Source organism: Rousettus aegyptiacus, unplaced genomic scaffold (genome assembly GCF_014176215.1).
Source record: "Rousettus aegyptiacus isolate mRouAeg1 unplaced genomic scaffold, mRouAeg1.p scaffold_m13_p_10, whole genome shotgun sequence".
In the NCBI taxonomy this organism is placed as follows: Eukaryota; Metazoa; Chordata; class Mammalia; order Chiroptera; family Pteropodidae; genus Rousettus; species Rousettus aegyptiacus.
In genome coordinates this window covers 33,775,249-33,788,271 of record NW_023416285.1, presented here as the reverse complement: position 1 = coordinate 33,788,271, position 13,023 = coordinate 33,775,249, and the positions used below count along the sequence as shown (strand labels likewise).

At 32.2% G+C, this 13,023-nt stretch overlaps 1 pseudogene; it reads right to left on the bottom strand.

Moving 5' to 3' along the window:
• Positions 1 to 1,271: 1,271 nt before the first annotated feature.
• Positions 1,272 to 1,390, bottom strand: LOC118608792 (annotated as a pseudogene).
• Positions 1,391 to 13,023: the final 11,633 nt, after the last annotated feature.

Sequence of the window (13,023 nt, the reverse complement as noted above, 5' to 3'; positions counted from 1 at the left end):
AAGGCAAGGCAAGACTAAGGAACTGTTACAGACTAAAACAGACCAAGGATAAATCACAACTATATTCCTGGATATTATCCTGGGAGTAGAAAAAAAAAAATGACATCAGTGGGAAAAATGATAAAAGTCAAATAAGGTCAATACAGTAATAGTAAATAATATTATATCCATGCTTAATTTTTTCTGATCTTGACATTCTACTGTGGTTATGTAAAATGTTAATATTAGGGAATGTGAGGGTGAGGAATATAAGGAAATTATTCAATTTTTTTGCAACTTTTTCTGTATTTCTAACATCAGTTCAAAATTAAAGATAAATTGAAAAATAAAAAAAAAAAAAAAGAAAGAAAGAAAGCCTATGTATAAACCAAGATCACATTCTAAAAGTTTTGGTCGAAGCCTGAATTTGAGGGGAAATGAGACTCTAAAGAGAGAAATAACTAGACAAACATATGGAAAATGTATTTCCATGATAATCAAGCTTCACTTTTTAGCAGAACCACCTAAATGAGTCATCTAACAAGTTCTGGAAAAAGAACAGGATAAAGAGTCAGGTTTGAAGAGCAGAGAGCAGGGAAAATGGTTACTCAGTTTTCTTCAACATTCTCAGCAACAGAGCAAAGAGAGCAAACCCGAGAAAGCAGCAAGCCAACTGTGGCCATTCTGTGAGCGCTTCCCCTCCCATCCCTTCTCCCCCGCTCCCATTTACTGTGCTCTTCTTATAAGCAAAACTGTATACTTGTCACTGTGACCCAGTATTTTTCAGTTGGAGGATTTGAAACACCTACCAAAATTTCAACATTTATGTAAATAAAAAGTACCAATGAGTATATATTCTTAGAAAAGTTTTCATTGTTAATAAACAGCACATTAAAATTGCTTAGCAGAGTACTGTTCATTATAAGATATCGATATATCTACTTTTCAGTATGAAAAAAAATAAAGTTTCACAAGGTTATTAATTGCATTATCTGCATATGGCAACTACTTCCTTTTGGTTTGAATGCAGAGGTGTTCCAAGGGCATAGTAAACTGCATATATAGCCTATGCTTCTGTAGGGGAGGAAACTGACGTTCAGCTCTTAGCTGGTTGTCAAGGAGGACTGTAGGCCTAATGTGATTATATCTTCAAAGTTTTCAAGAGATAAACAAAATTGTATCTTATTTTTAATTGTGTTGTTGTTGTTTTAGGCGAGGCAACCCTTGGTTGACCTCACAGATTGCAAGAACCTTTACAGCTTACAATCCCTTGTTTTTTTAAAAATTTTTTATGCCTACAGCACCTCGTCTTCCTAGATGGTCTCCCATCCAAGTACTAACCAGGCCCAACCCTGCTTAGCTTCCAAGATCAGACAGGATCGGGCTTGTTCAGGGTGGCATGGCCGTGGACTGAAATAAAATTTTATAAATAAAATTTATCAATCAAAAATTTAGTTTCTTATTTCTATTTCTACTCTGACAGAAATGATGTTTTCAAAATATATATTTCTAGATACATTACAACATTTATTTCCTCGTCAACTCTCATTTGAAGATTAAAAGATGGGATAAAATGTGGCTATTTTATTACAGCTGTTCTGAAATACAAAACATTTATATTATGTAAATATTTTGTGATATTTCCCAACTTTTAAGTTTTAAAAAAAACTGCATTAAAAAACAAATAAAGCACCATACATGCCAAAATTTGTGGGTCAAACAAAATATCCGAGTTACACTTTCTGTAAAAATTCTTAAAGAAGAAGAAACAATATAAACAATCCTGCAATAATTTATCTCTCATTGATTTGATTGGCTTGTTATTAGGATCAAGTGAGAAAATACATAAGGAAGGGGTGGTATTTTTTAAAATGCTTTATGCTTTGCACAGGTAAGAAATTATTACATTTGTATTTTATTTTATTTTATGAAAAAAATTATAGTAATCCTGAAACTTTGCCCCACAAGTTCATAAAATATCCCAATATTTTATCTCAGATGAGTAAAAGAGTATACAGAGGCTTCAAATACAGGGCTGAGTTAGCTTCTATGGGTTTGTGCCTTCATGCTTACAAAACAAATAGGAATAAATAATATTATTAGTTGTAGTAATATTTAAAATATTGTTCTGTACTCAAAACAAGTATAATAAAATAGATAAAATTTGTATACCTCAACTAAGCCTTTAAATCAGAGCTGATAAATGAATGCATATAGTTTGTAGAAACATGCATTTCAACAATAACCATTGTCACACAAATCAAAATAGAAATAATAAGAGAATAATATTTTGCTCAACAAACTAGAAAATTTGTTATAAGATAAAATTAATAACTCTATAAAATTGACATCACTTTCCAAATGCATAGAAGTTCCAGAAGACTAATGGAGAAAATTAAGCAAATGTGTATACATCACTGCATTTCTTTACATAATAAAAGAAATAAGGGCTTATTTTGTGGAGATAAACTTGGATGAATGGCACTGAGACCATCCATAGTCCCTCATAGCACCGAGGGTTTCTCATGATGAACTTCCTACACTTTCAACCATTCCAAGAAAGTAGCATCTGACATGGTTTTAACCTCTACTTGTTACAAAACTTTCTGTTCAGTCTCTAGAACCAGACTGACTAGATTCTGAGCTCTGTCATTAACTGTGGGATGTAATAAGCTGTTTAACTTTCTTATTCTCAGTTTCTTGATATATAAATGTTCGTCGTTAAAACTACATACCTCTTAGGTGATAAATATGGACTCCAATTTATTAACAAGGAATATTTTTAGATTTCGTGCTCTCAGAGATCATATCTGTCTTTCAAATAGAAAAGGAGATTCTACTCCGTATTGTCCACGACTTTGTTATTTTGAGAAAAAAAAAAAGAAATAGTCGTATGTGGGTTTTGATAGTATTCAAGAAATATATTATTCTCTTGACTTTGTTTAATTCTAAAAAGAGTCACTGCCATATGGATGTATGTTATATACTATAAATGAAGTATTAATAAATTATATATTTAATCCTCAATATCTAAATATGCTTTTTTTTCCACAGTGTAACTGCTATTATTTAAAAATATTCTGTTAACAAAGTGGATTCTATTTTAGATATTAATAACAACACTTGTCAGCAATTACTTGGGAATCTGACTGTGTGTCAGTCACTGGGCTAAGTGTAGCACACACAACACTGCATTTATGAAAGTATAAAAGCAGAAACTTGGGAGTTGGTAGCCTAAGTTCAAATCTTGACTCTGCTACTTCTTACCTGAGTGACTAAGGGGAAATTACGACCTTTTTGGGTCTCATTTTGCACAGCTGTAATATGGATCCTATGTAAAGGGTTATTATAAAGATTAATCTAGTTAATCAGAGCTTTTGAATCAGTGTCTGACACATAGGAAGCAAAGGCTATTATTATTATTATTATTATTATTATTATCATTATTACATAATTTAATTTGAGGACTTTTGTTTCATTTTCAGAACCACTATAGTAGGTCTAGTAGAATAATTTTCAATGAGAAGACCTGAATTTCAATTCCAGATCCAAATTCTCATATCTGTTGTGACCTTGGTTGAGTCATATGACTTTACTGAGCTTTAATTTACCCATTCGTAAGTATGAATAGCAACATCTGACTAATGGGCCCATTATTATTGTCAAATGGAATAATAAAAAATTCCTCATATAGTATAAAGCATATATGAAAATATAAGTATCTCCTTATATAAACATAGAAAAATGAGTATTGATTATCTTGCCTTTTCAGAACATCTCTCTCACCCTCAACCTCAGTGAATGAAGGGTTTCAAAACTACAAACCCAGATCACAATGGTTCCTGCATGTGTTTGAAGGTACATGGCACCTAGCAAGAAATATTTAAAGCAGCTGCTCTCTTGAAGAGCAATATATAATTTGGAACAAGTTCTTCCCTGTGCAAAAATCAAATAATGATATACATTTCCCAATGCACAGGAGGAGAAAGAAATTATAGCCTTTTCTCAACCCTGAGCTTTTCTCTTGTACATTTTTTTCTTAAGTCTTTCCTTCCTGCTAGAGAACCTGAAAATGATAAAATAAATTGTTGAGTATCAAATGTACATTAATTAAAAGCCTCAAACTCAGCCATTCTTTTTCTTTGGCAGCAAATTTTATGATTGATACATATACTTGCGGTTTCATTCTTACATTGTGTTGATAAAATGTCGTGTTTTTCTTCTATTTAACGGTTATGACACCGGGTAGAATGTTTCAGGCTAAAACATCATTCACCATGGAGAATCACTTATGTGGTGTTTCCCACACTGGACAGAGGATTTTTCAGTGATTAGGTGGGCTTTTACCAATCCAAGTAGAAATTTTCTTTACTTGAGATAGAAAAATTTAAATGACTATGTAAAGCGAATTATATCATTAACTAAACTTATTTTTTTTTCTCAGGAATTCTGGAAACCATATAGTGGTGTTCTAATTTTTAAAAAGCAGTTAGTAAATTACTACTAAAAATTCTTTATCAGATATGATGGATAAAATTTTTTCTGACAGTAATTCAGAATTTATCTGAAACTCTTCAGTGGAGACTGGATGGTGTTTTGAAATTGCATTTGATTACATAATTCTTCTAATTATTTTCTTGTGGTGTACTCCTGAAAGTAGAAAAAGGTGTTCTTTGGATTCTCTGGGCATGGCATTTAGAAGCATGGCATTTCTTTGAAGTTTTCTGTTTCATTTCTTAAATTCACATGAACTTCACATTGGATTTCTTAATATATGTGAATTTTTTAAAAAAAATCAAATTTAAAAATAAAAATAATAAAATTATAAGTAATATGTACTAGGAAGATGTAATGTTCATCATACTTCAAGACAGTCTTCTCAAATTTTAATATCTATATAAATCTTCTAGTAACTTCTTTAAGATATAGATTCAGACACAGTAGTCTTGAGGAAAGCCTATGATTCTGTATTTCTGAAGGCTCTTGTGTGAGGATACTGTTGGTTCCCAGACCATATTCTGAGAAGCAAATTTTAAGGAGCAATTAAAAAAAATTCCAGATGAGTCTCATGAAGACTAGTTATAGAAGTATAAAATTCTGAAGAAATATATAGGTAATGCATAGGAGTAGTGATTTCTGAAATGTAAACAAAACAAAAATTTTTCACTTTAAATTTTAGCTACTTATTTAATTTCAATTTCTAAAAAGCTAACTGGTGTCTTTAATGTTACAGTGAATTGAACAGGTTCATTTATGCCCTTCCTGAGTAACACATCATGTTTTTCCAGTGAAGCAAGTTCTGCCACCTGGGCCCTACCTAGCAGGAGTCTAAGGATCAGAATCAGAATCCCAGGTTTGTCAAGTCTCAGTAACAGTAAATAATGGGACCGGAATAATAGAAAATAATGACTCCAGAACTCTTACAGGATAATGTTTATTTTCCTTTGCTATAAACTTTAGCATCTATATTGCAAAGGCATTAAAAATGGCAAAAGTAATTGCAGTATATTAAATATTATTTTATTGAACTTATGTTGATAGCATATTTCTTTGTAACTACCTAAAGTATTGATAATATGTTGAATTCAATACATTTTTGGGGTATGTTCTAAAATAAAGCAGCAGAATTCCATGACATCTATCAAAAATAATGGATAACATCCAGTCTCAGAAACCCTGAGTTGGTGTTAACCTAATACAAAATTCAGAATAATTATATTATGAGAAAAGTGAAGCTTTGAATTCACACTGAAATTATTTATTGAGGTATTATAGAAGAACTCTGCTACTTTGAATAGTTTCTACTACATGTGTTGAATTTTCCTGGTCTGGGCAATAGATGGTTTATCTTTTTTCATAGTACCTTTAGTATTTGTGCTTTTGCGATAAAAGTATTGAATATCTAAAAATGTTACTATTTTTTACTATGGGTAAAATACTTAGGAAGTCAGAAAAATCATCTCACACAGTTATGCTTTTCTTCGAACCTTAGAATAGCTTCTGAAAACTTAGCTTGTGCAATTAGATCAGTGACAACTAAGGAAGGGAGAAGTTTAAAGAGTGGCTCAATAAAACCACTAAACCAGGCAAGTGGAAAATTGCATGTTGTTGCTTTGAATTAGGTAAGCTATTACACACATATGTATGCACATATCTATTTTCTATGTGTATTAATTTGAAGTTCTTGACTTCTCTTTGACCCTTTCTATAGCTCCTTATTTAAACAACCTGATATTTGGTTTCATTTCTTTAATCCCTAGACAGCATTTCTCAAAGTGAGATTTCCCTCATCTCATTTTAACATCATTTAGTATTTATGAAAGGTGCCCACTAGTCATGTTCTAAAGTGAAAATCCTGTATGAGCCTTCTGGAAGCATTTAAATTAACCTAGATAACTAACTCAAATAAATACAGAGCTGATGTGCATACAGTCAGATAGCAATGTGCAACAGATTATTCCATTTTGATTATTTGTGGGTCTTTATGTACCACCAAGATGTGCTGTAGCCCATGGTGTTTAACTTGGAGTCCACGGGCCCTTGAATTGATTTCAGGGTTCAATAAAATGGCTGGAATTAGGTGCAAAGTTTGTGTTTAGACGTTATGTGTATATTTCTTAATAGAAAAGTTGTTGCTTTCAAGAGCTTCTCAAAGGGGTTAAAAGCCCCAAGAAAATTTTAAGAAACACTGTCTTAAACCAAGAGATATTTAGTTTGACATTTAAATGTGTGATTAGATCAGCCCTAAAGATCTTCGAGAGGACAGAAAATACTAGTATTTGTTGAACTACCATGAGTCAGGCACTGTCACTTGCTTTTCATATCTCATTAAATCTTGGCTACAATTCGGTGAGATGATTTTCCTTTACTTCATTCTTCACAGTTAAAATTTTGAGGGTCAGAAAAAATTAAATACTTAACTATTATACTTCGACATTTATTAATGTAATTATCTGTGCTAGCCACTATTTCATGTATTATTTCATTTAATCCTCACAGCAGCCCTATGAGGAAAGTGTTACCTTTATTTAATAGATGAGTAACTGAAATTTAGAAATTTAGGAATTTAACTTACTCAAAATTATACAATTATAGAATAGCAAAACAAAGATAAAATCAAACATATGAAACAAATTCTATGCTCATAATTACTACTTTATATCAGATATGACTCAAAATATCCATACTATTTTTATAAAAGTACTACTCCTAAGAAAGTAAAATGATAATTCAGTTATATTTTATATCTTATATAAATAATTTTATATCTTAAAGGGGATGAACAGGAGGAGAGAATGAATATTTTTTGGAAAACCTGTAAGAATTAAGCCAAATTCTTGAGATGAGTTCAAGAGATTCTAATATGCTTAGAATTTTAGAGTTTAAGAGAAAGAATCTTAATACATTCTAGCTCGATATTCTCCAATGTTGAGTCTCCTCTACCCTATCTTCATCAAGTAGATATTCAGCTTTTGCTTAAAATTCTCAATTTTAAACTCACTATCTCTCAGATAGCCTATCATAATATTTTTAATTTTTATAATAAAAATTATATAGGGAATAAATTATTTTCTGAAATGAAATACAATTTCACTAGGTGGGGCAACCCAAACATAAATTCATTCAGAGCAAGTAGATGTTCTCTTCCCATTTTCATTTCCATTGAGTAGCAACCCTCTCTTATTTAGGTTTAGTATATCCTTTTTGTTTCAAGACTGTTTTTATTGACAGAAAACATAAATGCAAAATGTCAAAGATCTGTATTCTTTGTCATTGACTGCCAGAAATAAGGTGATCCTTTCTTTGACTTAGTTTTACCATATATGACTTTTAAAAGTCTTTTCTTTTGGCTGCCCTTCACACTAAATGCACACAATATTCATCAAACATTTATTAAATTTTCTACTTTATAATAAGCACTCTGTTAGGTGCAGAAGACAAAGACACATTTCCTTCCCTCGAGGAAACCATAATCTAATGGCAGAGATGCTAGTGGACATATGAGTGGCAATGATGCATCTCTACAGAGTACAGAAGAATGCCATATCAAACAATCTGTAGGTCTCCAAAAGGAGATGAGTTCTGGAATGCTTACTTGAGGCTCTGTCCTTCCTAACATCATTCTCACTGTATCATGTCAGTCTTCAGTAATTGCCATGTTTTCTTGAGCTTTTAAAATCCAAGTTTATCTTAGAGCTACTTGCACAGTCAGGCAGCTCTGTTGGGGAAAGTAACCTTTCTCTTACTCATCAGAATCAATTTTATTGCAGAATTAGAATTACATTAGTGATAGCATTTTCAACTTTTAGAAGTCCCATGACACATTCTGATTCATGAACCTCATGTTTGTTTTTTTGACAAAAATATCAGGGAAAAAAAAGAGAAAACCTTCTACCTCCCTTCTAATTGCTCCATTTTTTTCTCTAATGTTTTCCTATGTTAATTGTCAGGGTCACCCTCAGACAGGTGGTACTCTGGCATAAAACAAATGAACAGATCGGACTAGGAGAAAATGATGGCAGTGATAAACTGAACACAAATTGCTAATAAGAACATGCTACTTTACCAAATGTGAAAATAAAATATAAAAAGTGAAAAACACTGTCTGATTTTTAATCTATGTCTTCAAGCTTTGCTCATGATTGATCATGTCTCTGATACAATCTATGGTAATGTAAGCTTTGTGTCAACTCTTTTTTATCCATTTTAACCTTGAGTAATATAATTTTCTCCTTTTTTCTCCCCATAACATTTGCAGCTCAAGCTTCTACACAAGTCATGGCGGAAGCCCTTTATACCCTGAGGTTCTGCTTATGCCATGTAAAGTCCCTTCAATAGGGGAGAGCCTTTTAAGTCATATTTAATAAAGAAAAAAAAAGCCCCAAATCTCTAGAATTCTCAACCATCATCATGTTTCATATATCACAACAATTTAATTTTAGATAAAATTGTAGAATTTTGTTCAAATAATAATAGTAAGTATAGTGATCTGGCTCCATCTACTACTTTCTTCCAAATAACTAAAAGAGCTTTCATGAATATTATCTCATCTCGAAGATATGGTGGTATAGGTTTTTATGATCACCATTTTTTCCCCTTAAAACATTTCTATAGCATTCCTATTGTCATTGTTTCTAAACTAGGTAATTGTCTTATCTGTCATAACCAAAAATGACATAGTATTTTGCTTTCATCTCTTTTTTCTTCTCATACATGTTGTTTCCCAATATAATCTTTTGCCTTTTATAACAGTCCCCAGACCTGTATCACCATCGCCATATTGTTAACATCCTTACATAGAATCTAATCTCTTTTGGAGAATCAGCTTTCAGCTCTCTTCATTCTCTATTTTGCCATTATCTATTTTGAGCCAAATAATCCAGTAAAATTCACTAAATGACATAAAATAAGTTACTTGTGATAGCTGATTATATTAAATTGAATAATAAAATATTTTTCTATATGCTTCTTAAATTTAAAAGCATAATTTAAGTTTTTTTTTTAATACCCCAGAGGGAATATAAAATCAACTGTCCCCTTACCTTAGTCCAGTACCCTTGTGACAGCTTATCCTAACTCTTAAACATATTAAAAATACATGCGATATCTGCAAAAGAGTAATTTTCATATCCACCTTCTTGCCTTGATGGAATCTAGCCAAGGTGTCTAGGCTTCACTTTCCCACGTAAATTCTAGGGATGTTGTCACCTAAATCAGAAAAAAGGCAGTGCTCTTCTGGGTGTGGAAACATAACTTTTCTAAATCTCATTAGAATGTATTCTGTTTGAGAACAGGCAAAGAAGTGGTGGAAGAGGACAAAATAAGCTCCAAAGAGGAAGGCACTAAAGCAAGCAATCTGGTGTCATTAATGTGAGAGCTGTCAGGAATGCAGCTTGTAATATAACAAGGATAGAGCTTTTTTCAAAGCCTGAACTTAAAGCTTCAACAGTAAGCAGGGAAATGACATTTACATTGAGATGTAAATTGCAGCCAATGACACTTTCATTTATGTAAGATGGGTTTATTTTGGTGTTTAGAAATATAAATTGAAATCCTATGTTTTCTCTTAGAAAGACTGCATAGAAAGTAAAACTTAGACTTGTCCCTGACACATCAGAAATATGCATAGGCCATTTTACTGCCTAAATGTTAGTATTAATATAGTGCAAAGGTAATCCTGTTTAATAGGAAACCTAAAGAAGTAAGATGATTTCTAAATTCTCTTGGAAAGGCCATTGCTTTTGAGGCAGTGGAAAATCTATGAAAACAGTAAAGCTTTTCACACAGAAATATGCAGACACTTCTCTCTTACTCCTGAACATTAGATAAACAGTCTCACAAGTATGTACCCTAGAGACAAGTGATGCATTTCACAGAACTTAAAGACTGAAAGAAAATATGAAATGCCACTAAATTTTTATTCTTATCTACAAGAACAAGTAGGTTATGGGTCCCCCCTCCCCCCTTACAAGTTCCTAGGGAAGATGATTCTTTAATCTCTGTGGTAGTGATTAAAGTAGTTACAACATTTAACAGTAGGATGTTTTGAAGACCAGCCCTAACCTTAACTCCTTCCATTTAGTACACTGACTAAAAGCTTCCTCAATGGGAACCTAAAACAATAATCACTATATCTTGTACATTTGTATTTGCCCCTTTAATAACTCTTTGCATAATTCTATCATAGCACCAACCACACTGAACAAAAGTTACCTGTCTCTCTCACACACTTGATTGAAGGAATACTCTTTAATAACAGATAGTATATCTTCTGAGCTTACCTCAGTATCTGGAACATAGTAGCCATTTAATAAAGGTTGTTATATTATGTTTGTTTTATTTTAGCTAAATTCTTTCAAGCACTTCAAATATTAAGAGGAGTTATTTCCCAAACTCTTTCTGGAATTCAGCAACATTCATCACTAACAACACTCCAATAACTGTTTTGTGATTATGATAATAATGTGAAATATAGTTTGTGAGTTGCTTTGCCATTATTTTCAAGACTCATTAAGTCATTATGTTATATTCTATAGTATAGTCTTTGTGACTGGTGGCATATAGTCTATGAGATAACTTGGGGGGAGTAAGTGCAGCTTGGTACAAACCACACTACGTATGTGATTCCACCCCAACCTCCTGGAATAAGCCCAGTTTTTTTTTTTTTTTTTTTTGAAGTAAAAATAATCAGGGCAACTCTATTTAACAATAAAAAAAATAGGTAAATATTAGTAACAGCAGTAGTTTAAAAAGACAGAGATAATGCCAAAGCTATTTTCAGAAGTTGCATTCTCATTGCTTAGAGATCGTGGCAATTCTCTCCTAGGTGAGAGGTGATCACACCCTCCCCATCACCTTTCCAACTGTGGCCTCCTAATGACTTGGGTAAATCTTGCATTAGTCTTGCTGCAGCAAGGGTATTCCAGAATAACATGGAACTCTCCCAACTATAGTTCCATCATGATCTAGACGGTTTATTCATTTAACTATTTTTTTAGCCTTGTCATACATATTTTTCTAGACACTAGACTATTAATAATAATAAAAAAAATCTTTACTATGTAGTTTATATCTAGTACCAACAGACAGCAAATATATATGCAATAAATATACAATAAATTAGATGATGATATGTATTATGGAAGAAAATAAACAGGCTATGGTGACCATATAAATGACTGTGCAAAATGGGATACTTTTGAACATAAAAGGAAGAAATATATTAACACTAGGAGGTATAAGCTAGAACTGTCCCAAGTAACAAGGGCATGTAACCATGATAGGTGAAGGAGATAAGAAATGTGCTGGGGTATAAGGAAATGCCTTATTTTTTAAGATTTAGAGATGTTAAAAATTAAATAGCCAACCAATAGGTACTGAGTAGCAAAGACTGTTTAGAGCACATTCTCCATGGTTAGCTCATTTGTCATTATTATAGTATTGTGAGGTAGGTGTTGTTTCTTTTTGATGAGTCAGAAAAAATATGCATAGATACTTGAGAGTAGAGTTTTCCCATGAATGCTACTCTCACTACACCCTGGTTCTCTTGTCTCTTCTGAATCCCTTTCACCATTAGCCTAAAGTACTCACACCCATATTTTCCCTCTCAAGGAGGCCTCTGCATGTGATTTAGTAGGACACCATGCTTAGTAAGACATCAAAATACAGTAAGTTAAAATAATGATACTGAGTTCTGACCACAATTACTGTGCTTGTGAAGCTGGAGGAATATCTTTTCCATGGGTACTCTTTGGTAATTAAAGTCTTTGGATAGAGACTGATGCTTTGGCCACAAAACAATGTTTTCTTTATCTCCATAGCCTATCTCTCTGTATTGAGATTTGATGCATTGCTTTCAACAGCACATGCATTATATTTTTTTCATTTTTATATATACAAAGAAAAGAAAAAATATAGTCAGTTATCAGACAGGCTTAGTTATGAAATAAAATTTGTGCCTATTTTTCTAGAGGTATTTGCAAGAACAAGTGTATCTTGGAATATTTCCTCTAAGCATAAATTATTTTAGAAAGTTCTTTCCTTAATTTAATGATCAGAAATAAACATATACTTTCCACATGAGTCAGTGGATATTGGCTTATTTACTATGTACTATAATTAAATCAATAAAACACAAGCAAGCCAAAAATGAGATATTGGGTTATTTATCTTATACTAAAATAATAAATATTCTGATAATATCCAGTGTTGCAAAAATATTATCACATGAGCACAGGCATATTTTGGGGGAAGCAGTATAGCTTGTTATGTTCATTTTAGAAAGCAAAATGACAGTAATTTTCACACACACAAAAAGTAGAGTTTATAACCTTGATCTTAGCATGTAGACATAAGAAAATTACTCATAGACACAGACAACAGTTCAGTGGTTACCAGAGGGGAAGAAGGGGAAGTAGATAGGATAAAGGGGGTGAAATATATAGTGACAGAAGATTTGATTTTGGGTATTTAACAAATGATGCAATATACAGATAATGTGTTATTGAATTGTATGTTAGAAATCTATATAATTTTATCAACCAG